Source organism: Channa argus, chromosome 11 (genome assembly GCF_033026475.1).
Source record: "Channa argus isolate prfri chromosome 11, Channa argus male v1.0, whole genome shotgun sequence".
In the NCBI taxonomy this organism is placed as follows: Eukaryota; Metazoa; Chordata; class Actinopteri; order Anabantiformes; family Channidae; genus Channa; species Channa argus.
The window spans coordinates 21718695-21732956 of record NC_090207.1 but is presented as its reverse complement, the minus strand read 5'-3'; the positions used below and the strand labels follow the sequence as shown (position 1 = coordinate 21732956).

The 14262-nt window shown below is 40.9% G+C and overlaps 1 protein-coding gene across 12 annotated transcripts in view; it reads right to left on the bottom strand.

Annotated features, from left to right (window-relative positions):
- fbrsl1 (fibrosin-like 1) overlaps positions 1–14262 on the bottom strand; it is a 267834-nt gene that overhangs the window by 222892 nt on the left and 30680 nt on the right. The gene's annotated exons all lie outside the window — the stretch shown is intronic.

The window sequence follows — 14262 nt, the reverse complement described above, 5'->3', positions numbered from 1 at the left end:
AGGGAGTTGTTCAATGGCAGCGAGACAGAAACTTTCCACTATGAGAACGTGCTGGAGGAGGGTGCAGGGCTAACAGTCTGGGGAAATCAATCCCAGCTGCCAGAGCCACTCAAGCAGGGTCAACATCTGGGCTCTGGGGATGGAGCAAAGTCTTAAACACAACAAAAAAGGCTGTAGAAGAAAAGGATGAGCAAAAACTCCAATAAACACAACAATGATATGACTAAAGGTTGAAAATTGGCCAGTTTTCAAACTTCACATTCAGGCGGCTCTAGTGCTTGCCTTGAGGGCATCTGCCTTTCCCTCCCACGGAAATTCCCCAGCAAAATAAACGAGAAGAAATGCCAGTGAATTTGTTCACAGTGGTTGTCTTTTGCCTCTGGCCCCAACATCGTCTGCAGCTACAGGTCAGCATGGGGTCAATGCTACTGAATGACAGACAGCTGACAGGATCACCAGGACAAGAAATCTCTCTTACAGGAATAGGCTAAACAGCATTTATCCTTTGCCAAGATAAAGGTTAATCTGCTATTGTCAATACATCTGACTCTTTTTTTCTTTTTTAATCTAAAGGAATTTTCTATCCAACTGTCAACATTTGGGCTAGGAGCCAAATGTTAATATTATTAAGTATCAATTTGTGTATAAAGACAGATTTCAGCTTTCTACAGCTGTAATATAATCAATGTTTTTTACACAAAGGACCAAATGACTGTGTATAATCTGAGACAGGTTCCTTGTAGTGATCGTCCCAGCCAGGTGCATGTAACAAAAAGATGAAATCTCTTCGTATTGTACTCACGTATAGTACAGGCGAACAAGCTACGGACGCAGACTGACATGACAAATCAGTTAGTTTAGGGATTAAAAAAAGTAGCATTATTTTGGAAAATGACAAAAGTTAAAGTGATATTTCACCTATAATTAAAAAACGAGTAATGGTAGACATTGGGCAGGAAAAAGGGTGTATTGTGCCCTTTCATTCGAAGGGTAAAAATCCTACAACACCGATAATGCACTGGGCTCTGACATTTCCAAGGCCGTACCCCCACTTGCTGAGATTGGTTAGTCCTTGGCTGTCAAGCGACTACTGTTGCAGGTAGTAGTCCACTTATTGGTTGTTCAATTAGTTTTTATAGTCAATGCATTACTAGAACAGGTTTGTTGTTTTTTTACTTGGCTCTCATTTATTCAGAAGACCGTTTTAGCTACAGTGGTGTTGACCTGCGTTGTACAGGGCTAGAAGACAGCTAAAGAGAATACGGTGTGCAGTGAAGGGAAGCTTGAAAACGATGTTTTCATCGTCCACTTCAAGCCAGAGGGCTAATGCAGTTTAGTGGGTGACACGATGAGGTGGGGTTTTACTCAGACTGCCAAGGACACACCTCTTCTCATGTCCGGCTGCAAATGCAGCCGCATTCAGTAGTAACCTTACTTTTCCATTTATTACAAAGGTGTTTCATGCATCAGTTCATGTGCACTGCATCATACTGTCCACAGACAGCTTTCCATTATTTACCTCACTGATATATGTGCTGGGCTCAGTGGTAGAAACGTGTAAACATAAAGTAAGAAAGCAGTAATAAACCAGCACCTTTTTGTTGTGACTGGTTAAATAAAACCCCTTCTGCTGTTATGGTGAGAAGTTCATCTTCTAGAATGTAATTTTGTTATAATATTATTAACATCTTAAGATTTTATCAATGCTTTTATCATCATAGGACAGTAGCTGCAATAATGACGTATAACATTTATGACTATATTGGTTAGGAAATGCTTTCCACCACCCCTAAGCTATCGATAACTCATAAAAGAAAACACTAATATAAATAACTGCAACGTCCTGTACCTTTTGGCCTTTACTGTTTTGCATATTACTTGATATTTGTCTTTCTTGATACCAGTCATGGTGTGGTAAAAAAATGAACATTTGAATGAGGACATATGAAACCGATCATCCTAACTAATACTGTGCACACCATCCGTGTTACATGTACACTTAACATATTCACCGTAATGTAACAGCTTATGCAAGTGAAAAAGATATGTCGCTTAAATTGATGTACATTTGATCATTTATTAACAAAGAGCCAAAATATGAAAGTTCTTGAAATCAGTCACATTGCCTTGCACACTTGGCACGGATTTGGAGAGCTAAGAAAACCGCTGCTCTGTCCTCTGTGCATCAGATGTCTCTGTGACTCCCAGGTAATGTCCGACTCCCGTCTGGAGATGGAGATTGATGCAATTGTCTACACAACACGGGCTGGTAAAATACGCCGGCCGTCCCCCCAAAGAGTCCTCTTAACAGAATCCCAGTGTTTGGTGACATGATGTATTGCCTGAAAATATAAATCATATGTTAGCATTTAGTTGCTGATACCTGCTAAAGCAAAGCTGACCGCACAGCTAAAAAATGCTGGTAAACCTGACACTGTAACGTTAGCACACAAAGCCCTTCAGGCCTGGTTTGGTAACTTTACTAAATGTTAGCAACAAGCTTAAATCACAAAGCCATAATAGTATTAAATTGTACTTACATGATGCTCATCTGGAGTCTTTCGTTTTGCTTGGCATCCTGAAGTCCGTTTCCAGCCTTCCCTTCAATATGTAGCTCAAAACGCTTATGCTCCGCCCCACAGCAGAAGCAGCAAATGGAAAACGGGATAATTCGTTTCAGCAGAGGGATTTTCTGTTTTGTTTCCATCTGTGCACAGTTACCACAGGGACACAAGCAGCTGTCCCCCACGTGCTGCTGTTCATCTCTGCTGTCCTCGCCGGGCCGGCTGTGACTGCCGCTGGGCTACGGCAGCCTCTACCCACTCTGTGCATACGGCGGTAACTCTTTGGCGCTTTATTGCGCCTGGTTTATTTAGCCCCAAGTATCCAACTTTGCTAACACATTGTGGAACTAACCGTCTAACAAATGCTCAGTAACAGGAGCTTTAGCCATAGTCCTCAGGTGTTGCAAACGCTATGCGAGGAAAATATAGCGGAGAGACCGCTATAAAGTCAGACATCCTACTGCTTCCAGAATTTATGGGAATGGCTCCCTGACACACACACAAATTATAAACAACACCCCAGATATTGGAATTTTTCTCCCCTGGGCCTGTCATTCAGCTTTATGCCTGTTATAAAAAAACTAAACAAAAAAACACAGTGTGTCTACATGTAATTCATAAAGTAAACAGTCTCTTTCCAGCAGTTCTGTTTGTGGTGCATTCAGGGACACGACAGTGAAGGTCATTCATGTTTAAATACATAATTTTATTTGTATTGTTTATTCGCCAGCCGTAGCAGAAATACTATATATATATATATATATATATATATATATATATATATATATATAAAATATCATATATACTGATTGGACACTGCCTTCCAAATCTGCAGTGTCTGGACTAAAATGGAAAGGGTTGGATAGAGGCTACTCTCTGCAATTGTTAAATACCACACATCTTTTGGTGTTTCCTGCCTTTGTTACATACAGGACAAAGAGGTGATCCTGGAAAAATGTGCTGTGCAGATCACTGTTAACTCTGTTCCGTTTCCTCTGCCATCCAAATCTCTAAGCCTCACCACATGTACTTTCATACCATACCAAGCACTAAAGGCTTCTCTCATTCTTGTCCAGCTGCAGCTAATTCAGTCTGCTCCTAATCTGTGCAGGGTGCAGCTTTTATGCCCTAGCAGCTTGCCATATACCATTACATAGAGCAACAGGCACTTTGTTGATCTGCCTAATGTCAGCGTCCAGTGGTTCATTGCTAATTCATATCATTAGTGCAAAATGATGGCGTGTAGCTCGGGGAGAGCTTCGTCCAAAACCAGCAGCTAGAGACCAGAGCAGAGGAAATGAGGAGGGATTGATGGTCACTTCCTGCATCGTTCACCCGGCTCCCAATGCAGCTGACAGCAGCTTCCTGTGGCTTTCTGTCAACCACTGGGAGAGAGCGACAAAAAGACTGAGGGAGAGGAAGAGAGAAGTGACTGTTGCTGGGTTGCTCGCAGTGCTAAGCAGTTTTGGTAGCAGCCCAAATCTCCCACAGCCAAAATGAGCAAACTCATCGGCTGTGCTTTGTGTGGACATGTTTGCAGTCTTTGTTTAACTTGCTTTAAAAATGAGCTGCAATAAAACTGGCGAACAGCCGTTAAGGAGAGGTGCACAATTTTCACATTAAATTTATTCATAAATGTACTGAGAGTGCGGTTCAGTTTGGACAGTACGTAGCTACAGTTTTGCATGTGGTTACTAACTGGTATAAAATACAGAGTTAATACTGCAAGTAATTCCTGTTATTATTATTGTTATTATTTTACCTTTTCTCATACTTTTTGTATTCACATATGCATAATTAGAGGTCTATATTTTATTCTGGGGCTCTGTTGAAAAGATTTAGGATGGTGTCCAATTCCATACACTCCACACATATTTCTCATAATGGGTCTTTATGCAGTGTCTCTTCTGATCCTCTGTGTGGGACAGCAGCACAGCAGAAACTGAGAACCACCTCTTTCTTCCAATGGCTCCAGCGGCTATATTAACAAACCGTGGCTTTACAATTTTACACAGTTTCACTCGTTTATCAATTGAAATGTCAACCTTTATAATCCAGCCACATGTTGAAGCAGAAATCAGATCTGGAATAAAGCAGCGGACAAAGAAAACAACCCCAACCACAAAGATTACAGAAGGTAATGTTCCTGTTGACACGTTTCTCCCCTCCGTCACTCATCTGTATAAAATACATAACAATTCGGCATGACTGCAATGTTTTCCACAGTGCTACTGAAAGAGACGTTTCTGAGGGAAAACCTAGCAATTCTGGCAGGTTGTAGAGTGCCGTGAACAGATGAAAAAATTGGAGCAAGGCTGTGCATTTCTGCGAATTGATGCTTTATGTTTTGTTCTTTTGGCAAAGTAAAAAGCTTTTTCTTCATGAGTGACAAAATATGTTCTGTGCAACATCCCGACTGCTCTCTGAGGTTATTCAGCACCATAACTGACAACCACAACCCCAACCACCCAGCATATAAACAAAATGGCCAGACTGTAACCTGGCTTTGTCACTGAGTGCAAGCCTGTCAACACATGTTCACCTTAAGCTTTTGCGCATTTTACTACAGCGTGTGTAATATGGACACCAAACTTCAGTAAATAATATCGTCATATCATGAATAGCATAATGTAACTCATTTAACAACAGGCCAAAAGGACATTTCTGGGTGTTAAGTTGCTCTCTGCAGCTGGTGTCAGGTTGGTTGTCAGAATAGGAAACACTGCTGTGACTGTAAATGAACTGCATGTTTATGCAGATAATGTGGCAAACTGTGTCACAACAAGGTGGCAGACACTCAGCATTAAACTTTTATGAAGCTTGTGGACTTAACGGATGTGCAAATGGACCTTCTGCCTTTTGCAAAAGGCAGCTTCCGTAATTTGTGCAAAGGCTACAGTGTCAGTGATAACATATTTGCATAACATATTATAACATATTTTATATAGTATATATATTATACTATATATAATATTTAAGTAATTTGCAAAAACAAATGTCTTAATCTCTATTTGAAATTCCTCTAACCATTAGTGAAGTGGTCACACTATACAATGTGATCAAGCAGAGAGAGCCATAGTACTGCTAGTGGCCACAGAGCAGCAAAGTCATAACAATACAACTACAGGAGCCAATCACTTATAAAAGGTTTCTGCAGAAAACCGCAACATGCATCAGATCTGATCTGTCTAAAGAGGCTCAGCATCGTGTTTCAGTGAGGAAAACCAGAGGGCAGAGAAGCCACAATGCAGCTGCTTTGTAAGATTCGAGATGGTTAGCTGCAAACTGTAACCTGGCAGGCCTAAAGTTCATCCTCTCTGGTGTGTGTGGGTGTGTGTGGGTGTGTGTGGGTGTGTGTGTAGCTCCTGTGGTTATTCATCAAACGGCAATTAGTAGAAGCGATAATATCTATGCAATACTCTGTGGTGGGAAAATGAATTCACATCAGTTAAACTCTACACAGAATAGCCTCTTTTCTTCAACGTTCACGTTTTACTCAGAAAAAAAAAATTCAATGAATGCTGTGACATGAAAGATAGGAAACACAAATCTCATAGTCATTCAAACACTTAAGTACACTAAACTCCTATTAACCTATTAAACAAGCAACTTACCACTGAATATTTTCTCTTGTCATTTCACGGACTCTGCCCACATCCTGTCCTGTTTTGTCTCCTTTTCAATGATCAAATGCAATATCATATCTTATTCACACAGAGGGACATGATATCCTGGCCAATGCATCTTTGCTAAGGGAGATGAGAGCGTCTCACAATGTAAGCAATCAAGGCACGCGGTTAAAGTTTAATGTGGTGGCGTTAAATATAGTACAGAGAGGAGACGGTCTCAAAGAGCATATTAAGCAGACCTGGACCCACTGCTATCCCCCTAACACGCTCCAGGAAGGCTCGGGTCAAGTTAAGGTATTTGGGGATTTTGTGGGCTTTTGTCATTTGAATGTTAAGCCCAGTTCTCCCAGTTATCTGCATCATTTCTTTACTATAGTGCATCAGGTAAGTTACCATATTTCCTACAATCCATAGCTACCACCAGGTGTAAAGTCTCCCCCCTCCCTCCTTGAAGAGGAGACGAAAATCCTCTTCGGTCTGCAAGATTAAGCCTCTTTGCTGTTGCAGCTGCACAGTGACACACAACTAAGTGGTAGATCTGATGACTATCAGCTGAAATGTGAGTGATAAGAAACTGAACAAGATACGATCATATCCTAACATAATGTAGATGCAGTTTTAAGGCATCATGCCAAGGAGGGCAAAGTCATAGCTCATTAGTATCACTGTCAAAATCACTTTCCCATTGCAAGAACACAGTGCTGAGTGTTGTTCCACTGCTGTTTTGGCTGCTGTTACACAAGAGTAAAATAAGCATTAAAAGTAGTTCATGATCATGATGATGTTTAACCTTGTTAGTCTGAATCACACTATGAAATTATTACAAAACAAATTTTCCCAACAGTTACCTTGATTTTGCTTATTTTGTTTATAGGAAGCTGCTTAATGTCACATCATAAAAAGTGACCAAATAACCAAACTCCAGGCCAAATGTTAAAGAATTTATTATGCAGTACTAGTGGTGCTGCTGGTTTGCTATTTGAAGTACATCACACATATGTAACACTTGGTTTAAATGTGTCAGAGATTAATTCTAAATGACACCTTCTATGAATAGTAGAGTAATATAGAATGATGAATAAAAAAGTTTTAAAATGAAACTCAGCTGTTTACTTTAACTTTGCTATATGTTGTTGTGACACCCGATGTAATTCACTTTAAACGGCCTTAATTAGCTCATTTCTACGAGACAAACACTGGAGAAAAAAGCATTTCAAGGCTGGGTTGAGAAATCACTATTAGTTTTTCATCGTGCATACTGATTTGTGCACGCTCAATTAAGATATTAAAAATAAGATGTTTAAGCACAGGATTCAGCAGCTTATAATATGCAAATGCCTCAATGGTAGTGACTCATTTGTTTGCTTATCCTTTGCATGTTTGTGCAAGCAAGGAGTTAAATTTTGCCTAATTAATCCTCAAGTTATGAGAATTACAAATCAGATAAATAAACTGTGATAACATGAGAAATAATGAAGCCCATATGTTTGTTTTCTTTGGGCACAAGTGATCTACAAACGAATCAGACCGCTTTGGATTCATTTGGCTGTTGTAATAAGCCTATGCTTGTGCTTAGTTTCAGCGCACATTTTTTATTTTGTATGCACATATGGACATGAAAAGAACTAAAACTGTTTAATTCATATCCTAATCACACTAAGTGCCAACCTTACGGAGGTGTGATTTTTGCAGAGTTTGGCAGTATTCCCCACAGACACCCGTAACATTGGAGCTACTGAAGCTCTTGTTCCTGTTATTTGCCTTTCTGCTGTCTCTGTCAAAGAGTTTAGGTAAAAGACTTTCCATTAGGAGACACAGACAGGTTAACTTTGTTGCCATATGCTGCTTCTCTGGAGGGAATTGGCCAAGTGCGCATGCACTCACTTACAGCATATGCTGGACTGCTAGACAGTGATGTCACTGTGTATGTGCGTGTTTGCTTGTGTGCGTGCCCATGTGTATGTGTGAGATCATGTATGGTTTGGTGGGTGTGTTTTACAGGAGGGTCCCTCCAGTCAGATGCATGTAGTGTACGATGGTAACATGACCATTGATATATTAACACACCATGTGAAATTTCAGCAGTGCAGCTTTTGCAAATGCATGTAAGAGAAACATGGCTGAAGCATATATAAAAAAATATATCCTGTGGATTACAGAGCTTTATTTGTATCTAATCGGATTCTTTCAGCAAATGAAATCTGGAGCAACCGAGCACAGAAATCAAGCAGTGGTGCCTCAAAGCCTGACTGCCCTTAACAGCTTTCAAAAAGGCAAAGCCAACAATCTGGCAAATACAACAATCCAGCATAGGTAAGGTCAAAAGGTCATTGTCCTTTCAGTGAGTGACAGCTGCAGAAGCTCAGCTGGAGCAGGTCTGTGTGCAGCAGCCTGACCCATCTCATTGTATCTGCAGAGCCCCAGACAAACCAAGCATTAGGAAGAGCCCAGAGTGACTCACTCAGCTAATGGCTGTAAAAGTTTTATTATCCCAACGCAGTCTGCTCTGAGACAAGATCAGAGTCGCCATAGGAGGAGTCCCTGGGGACAAGTCCTTACCCCTTCCTCTCCACCTTCCCCTCCACCACCCACAACCACGATAAACCACTTCACACTTTCCACCTAACAGCTGTTTTGGTTTTTGTTCTTCTTCTCTATCAGCCTAACTGCTGCTGAGATTTCTCGGGAAAGACTGAGAATTGCTAGATATATGTAGCCATAAAGCTAAGTGCAGTGACGCCTCAGGAATGAACTCCTCGGGAGTGGTAAACAACCCCTCTCCATGCTGAAAAAAACTATTGTTTTTTTAAGAGGTCTTGTGTGTTTTGTGCTGTATCAGTCCCGTAAACAGACTTACTCAACTAGAAGATCCCATACAGGCCCAAAGCAATATGGAAAAAAAACACAGACTTTGCTGCCAAACAATTTTACCACTTTTGCCTGATTCTATATATGATCCAGTCCATTTCAACTTTAGATTGAGACACAAAAACTCACTGTTTTAAGCCAAAACGTTCGACACACGTTTGTCTGTCTTCCACACGCTTGTTCCAACACTGTTTTAACACATGTTCTACTTGTCAGGAGACTTCAATTTTTCTTCTTGAAACCACTTTATACACAAATGTCAAGACACTTTCTGACTGGCTGAAGCTAAATGCAATAGAGCTCTCCTCCGTCTGGCAAATGGTTAATCAATATTAGTCTCTGCTGTCCTGGACATGCTTTCAGACTTTAATGGTGGTTCTCATCTTTCTTGTTATGTAGGTTTTCTTGAAGACAGGATAAAACAAAACACCTCTTTGTTAGCCACACGTTAGACAAAGGCAAAAGTTGTGTCCGACATTTCCAGTGTTGACAGCACTTAAGCCTCTCAACAGTTCTCTGTTGGCTTGGTTTTGCCCCGTCCTTTTTATATGACAAAGTGTGATCCAGTCTGATTTTAAAAGAGTGACACAGAAAGAAAAACTGACATGAACAGAAAAAGACCACCAGCACCTGCTGAGAATTAAAAACTGTTGTAGAATCATTTCTATATAGTTAAGGCTTGGTCAACTGTGTGATCACATGTAAAAAGCAGCAAGCAGCTTTCATGCTTGTTTAGGGTAGATTTAAGGTGGGGGGGGATTCTCGTCTATTCAACAGTAAAATGTCAGCAGCATCTAGACTGCAACTTGTTTGCTTTGCATTGTTAATTACGCGCTGATTTAACTGTTTCCTGTACCTGCTCAAATTCCCATGGATGAAATCATCAGGTAAATGTCAGTTTTCCATATGTCACTGCTCCAGTCTTTTCAGTATCTTCTAGCTGTTCAGTTTAACTCAAGCTATGGAGTTGATTCATTCAGTAAAGGGAAGCACATTGGCTCTTACTTCCCCATATAACCCACACACTAAGTCTGTTTTACTAGACTGATACAACAGTTCTAATCAAAAAATATACAGTATGTTCCTGGGCGACTTTCCGCTGCTGTGTCTCACAAAATGCCTTTATTTCCTATTAACAGCTCACTCATTGCTGACTCATTCAGTGGAAAGGCAGAGTCCCACAATTCCACTTAATGCGTACATGCAATATAGCACTGTAGCTCTGGAGAGAGACTGTATTAACCAGTGCAAAAAGATCTTTTCAACAGCCCAGTGATCGTGGCGCTTTGCGCTTTTGTTTTGTGGACAAACAGTAAATCACTTATAGAGTGCATCTTTTTTTTTTCTCTTTTACTGAGAAATTAAATGTGTCTTGAGTGAAGATACAAGTAGATGTGAATTTCTAGATACTGCAAATAGGCCAGTCATTCAAGTTGATTCAGGTATGGAATGTATTAATGCTGACAATTGAAACTATCTAGTCTCACAGTTCTCTATAGCTAGTCAAACTGAACATATGGGCCAACCTGACCTGGTCCCTTACACACAATTTTTTGTGGTACGCAAACACAGTGAGAACGTGCAAATTCCACACAGAAAGGCCCCGTCTGGTCTGGGAATCGAACCCTGGACCTACTTGCTGTGAGGCAAAAGTGCTAACCACTCTAACGCTAATCATTCAAAGTAATACCAAGCCTAACTGTAGCACCAGGTTTTAAACCTCAAACAGCCCTTTGAGGGCATGTTTTCTTTATACAAGCACAACCTATATATGTGAAGGGATGTGGGGATTTCACACAACATCTCATCGTTGTCTGTACACTGTACATACACTGGAACATTGTTTTTTAAGCTTTAACACATTAATATTACTGATTTGCAGTAATACTTTGAATTGTTATCATTAAGATCTGGAAATGTTTGCAGGTGTCTGTGTTGTTTTTCTTGTACTTTGTAACTAATTTCATAGGTCTTTGTGATATTGCATTTGAATCCCAAAGTTACTGTGGTTGCACAGGTGTACACAGGTTTAACATGGGTGTCAAACCAAAGCAACACTTGTGGACAGCTCGATTAAACCAAAAAGAGAAATTCTGGACAGTTTTGAAGTATTCTGCTTCAAAGAAATAAAACCCTTTGGCCCAAGTGTTAACAACTTGAAAATGCTTTCCCAAATGTACGAAAACATTCCCAACATACAGTTCTTATCCTTTGAACTCTCACACCATAACAACAAATTTGCTGCAATATGTTTTCAGGCTCACAGCAAGTTATTGGCAAAAAGAAGGTTTTTGTAGAAATGAAAACTGCAAGGTAAAAAATATTTGGATCCAGCCTGAGTAAAGCTGCCTTTGGTTTATAAAAAGGTCAACTCAGCAGGTAGGGGATTAGCAGAATCACTGAGCAGGACCAGTTGAGCCTCTGAACCTGATGAGGGGTGGCTAACTCATTCAACACACAGCATTAAATATGCATTTCACTAAATCAGCTGTCAGTAAGAGGAATGAAAAGGAATGAGCCAAATATATTTGCAGATTTAGAGACTTGCTTTTGACAATCCACAGGCAGACCAGTGGTTCAGTGGGTAGGTAGCCTCTGCTGTGCAAGACTGAATACATTTAAGCAAATGGAAATACTAAATGGAAGTGAACTGCACTGTATGATCAATGGAAGCGTGTCCGCCTACATGTGCCATTCTCCAGAACTATCGGCTCAATCAAACAAGAAATCCTGCCAATAACAAGAGCGAAGAAGAAGAGTGGGTAAGGAGGAAGGAGTCAAAGGCTTTCATTAAACAACTTTTGAAAATACCTTGCTCTCACAGAGACGCTGAAAACAAGTGGAGGTCTGCGAGGCGCCATTTGTTCTTGGCCAAGAGATCCAATTTTTAAAAGGAGTTCAGCACTACAGGAAAAAAAAAACGTGTTTCACTATCCCAACATTTTCCAATACACCCCCTCTCTCAATTACTACATTCCGAAGAGGCTTCCTCAGAGCCTATCACACTGAGCAGGGTCGAGCATTATTGTACATGGCACATCCTGGAATGGAGCCATTGTGGGCAGCTGAGTGTATTCTCATTCCATCCCACTTACAGGAAATCTTGAGGGCTGAGGCAGCCGAGCACAATCCCAACTATCTCCCGAGGGACAGCAGCGGAGCAAGAAGGTCGAGCCATGTGTTAATTGAACCCATTGCAATGTTATTGAGGCAAGGAGAGTGAGGCAGTGAAACGAGGAGAAGGGCGTACACGACATAGCAAGGGAGGTTGGTATTTGAGGTGCTGGTGGGAGTGTGGGTGTGTGTATGTGTGTGTGTGTGTGTGTGTGTGTGTGTGTGTGTGTGTGTTGTGGTGTTGGAGGACCTAGCTGGCCTGGGGGCAGGACATATGTCTGGGAGGAGTGGAGGAGATGAGACAACCTTCAATGACACACTGACCTATGTGATCCTGCTTATGCTCCCTCGGGATCACTGTGTCATCAAAGACACACTGCAAGTGTGTGATCACAGTAATTTAAAAAAAAAAACAATCGGTCATGGGTCAGTGAACACTTTACGGCCACATGTGGACGCAGACAGGGGCAAACAAACATGCAAACCAGACAGTAAGGTCACTAAAAAGCTTCGAAGTGGCCAATAAAAACAAAACTGAAACTGTGAGTAGTTTAAACAAAAAAAAATAAGATAAAAAATAATACCAATTTTGATTATCTGCTTCCTGCATAATTCTTGATTACGTAATGTTTGAAACACTTAAACAAAAATAAAGGTAATTTTCTGACTTTACTTTCACTTTGTAAACTTAAAAAGGACATGTAGAATGAAAGATTAAGTTTGCAACCACTGTAGTTACAACTGTCTGTGGTAAATCAACTCAACTGTGGCAAATTATGTATTCTTTGAGTTCAAATGGTTTTGTGTTTTAGTCGAATTGGATCTGAGTCTTTTCAACCGTGTTGGCAGTACAGGACGGTGATGTTAGTTCAGACGGCCATTCCACCACTGGGGTCCAGAATGAAAAAAATAGTGAGCATTCTAACACACTAAATGGAAATGTGTTCTTATTATGCTCACACACGTACTAGGATGGTTACAGACTGTTTACAAAATGTCAAGGACACCACTTTTGTAATTAATTCAATACATAGGCCATATCTCTAATGACAAAAGAGTGCTGTGCAAAGACAATAATAAATGGTCGAGTTGGAGAACGGATGAAAAGCCATGGAATTGATGAATTTAAGGTCTGTTAAGGTTGGTATAGTTTAGAGAAGCCATTGTTAACACTGCTCTGCTTAACACTGAGCAGCAACATTATTGTCCATTGTGTTGGAGCTAAGTGACCCTACTCTGGAACAGACATCAACAGTGCCGGAGTGAAACACTTTAGACTACCAGATTCATACAGAGGTGAGGTAAACAAATGATTCTGTTATAGTATGCACCAGCCTCCTCTAAGCTCCTAGGCCCTATCCTCATCCTATAAACAATGTCCCAGGGAAATAGAAAAGCTGCGTTCCACCTCATCTTACTCGCTGAAGCCAGAAGCAGCAGCGCTTGAGTGATGCTCTCCTGGTTCCAACAAAAGACTTTAAAGCCAGTGTGCAAATCACCCTGACTCCCTCCCTGCATGTTTGCCAACAAAAGCCAATTGTGGCAGCCATAAATACTTACAGATACCAGCTTAACAAAAGCGCTTTGGTTTCTGTCCGCTGCCCCACTGAAAGTCTATGCTCTGTGAGAGTGTCAAAGTGCATTCAATACTTCTTCACTGTCTTAAACTGGAAGAGTGGGTAATACACACACCACTTCAGTGACATGCATGGAAAGCTGAAGTAATAATGTGACTGCAAATTTTGCGTTGTGCTCAAATGTGGTGTGATTATACAGAAATGCAAAAATTGACTTATATGCAGGGCGGCAAAGGCGTCTGAACAATAGAGCGCAGTGTATTCTATTAAAATGACAAACGCTACTGCTGGCCTCTCGTTCCTGAATCGTCAGGCCTAGAGAACAAAACAAGCCTTTCAGATGCTAACTCTGCAAAATTGATTATTGCTTTCTCTTTCAAGTGGCTCTGCTGCTTTGTGACTTGCACATGACTTGGCAGGAAAAGGACAGCTGGCTCTTCATTCCAGGCCCTATTCACGACTGGTGTCCCACTAAGGAGGCAAACTATAGGGCTGCAGGCTGGGCAGGAC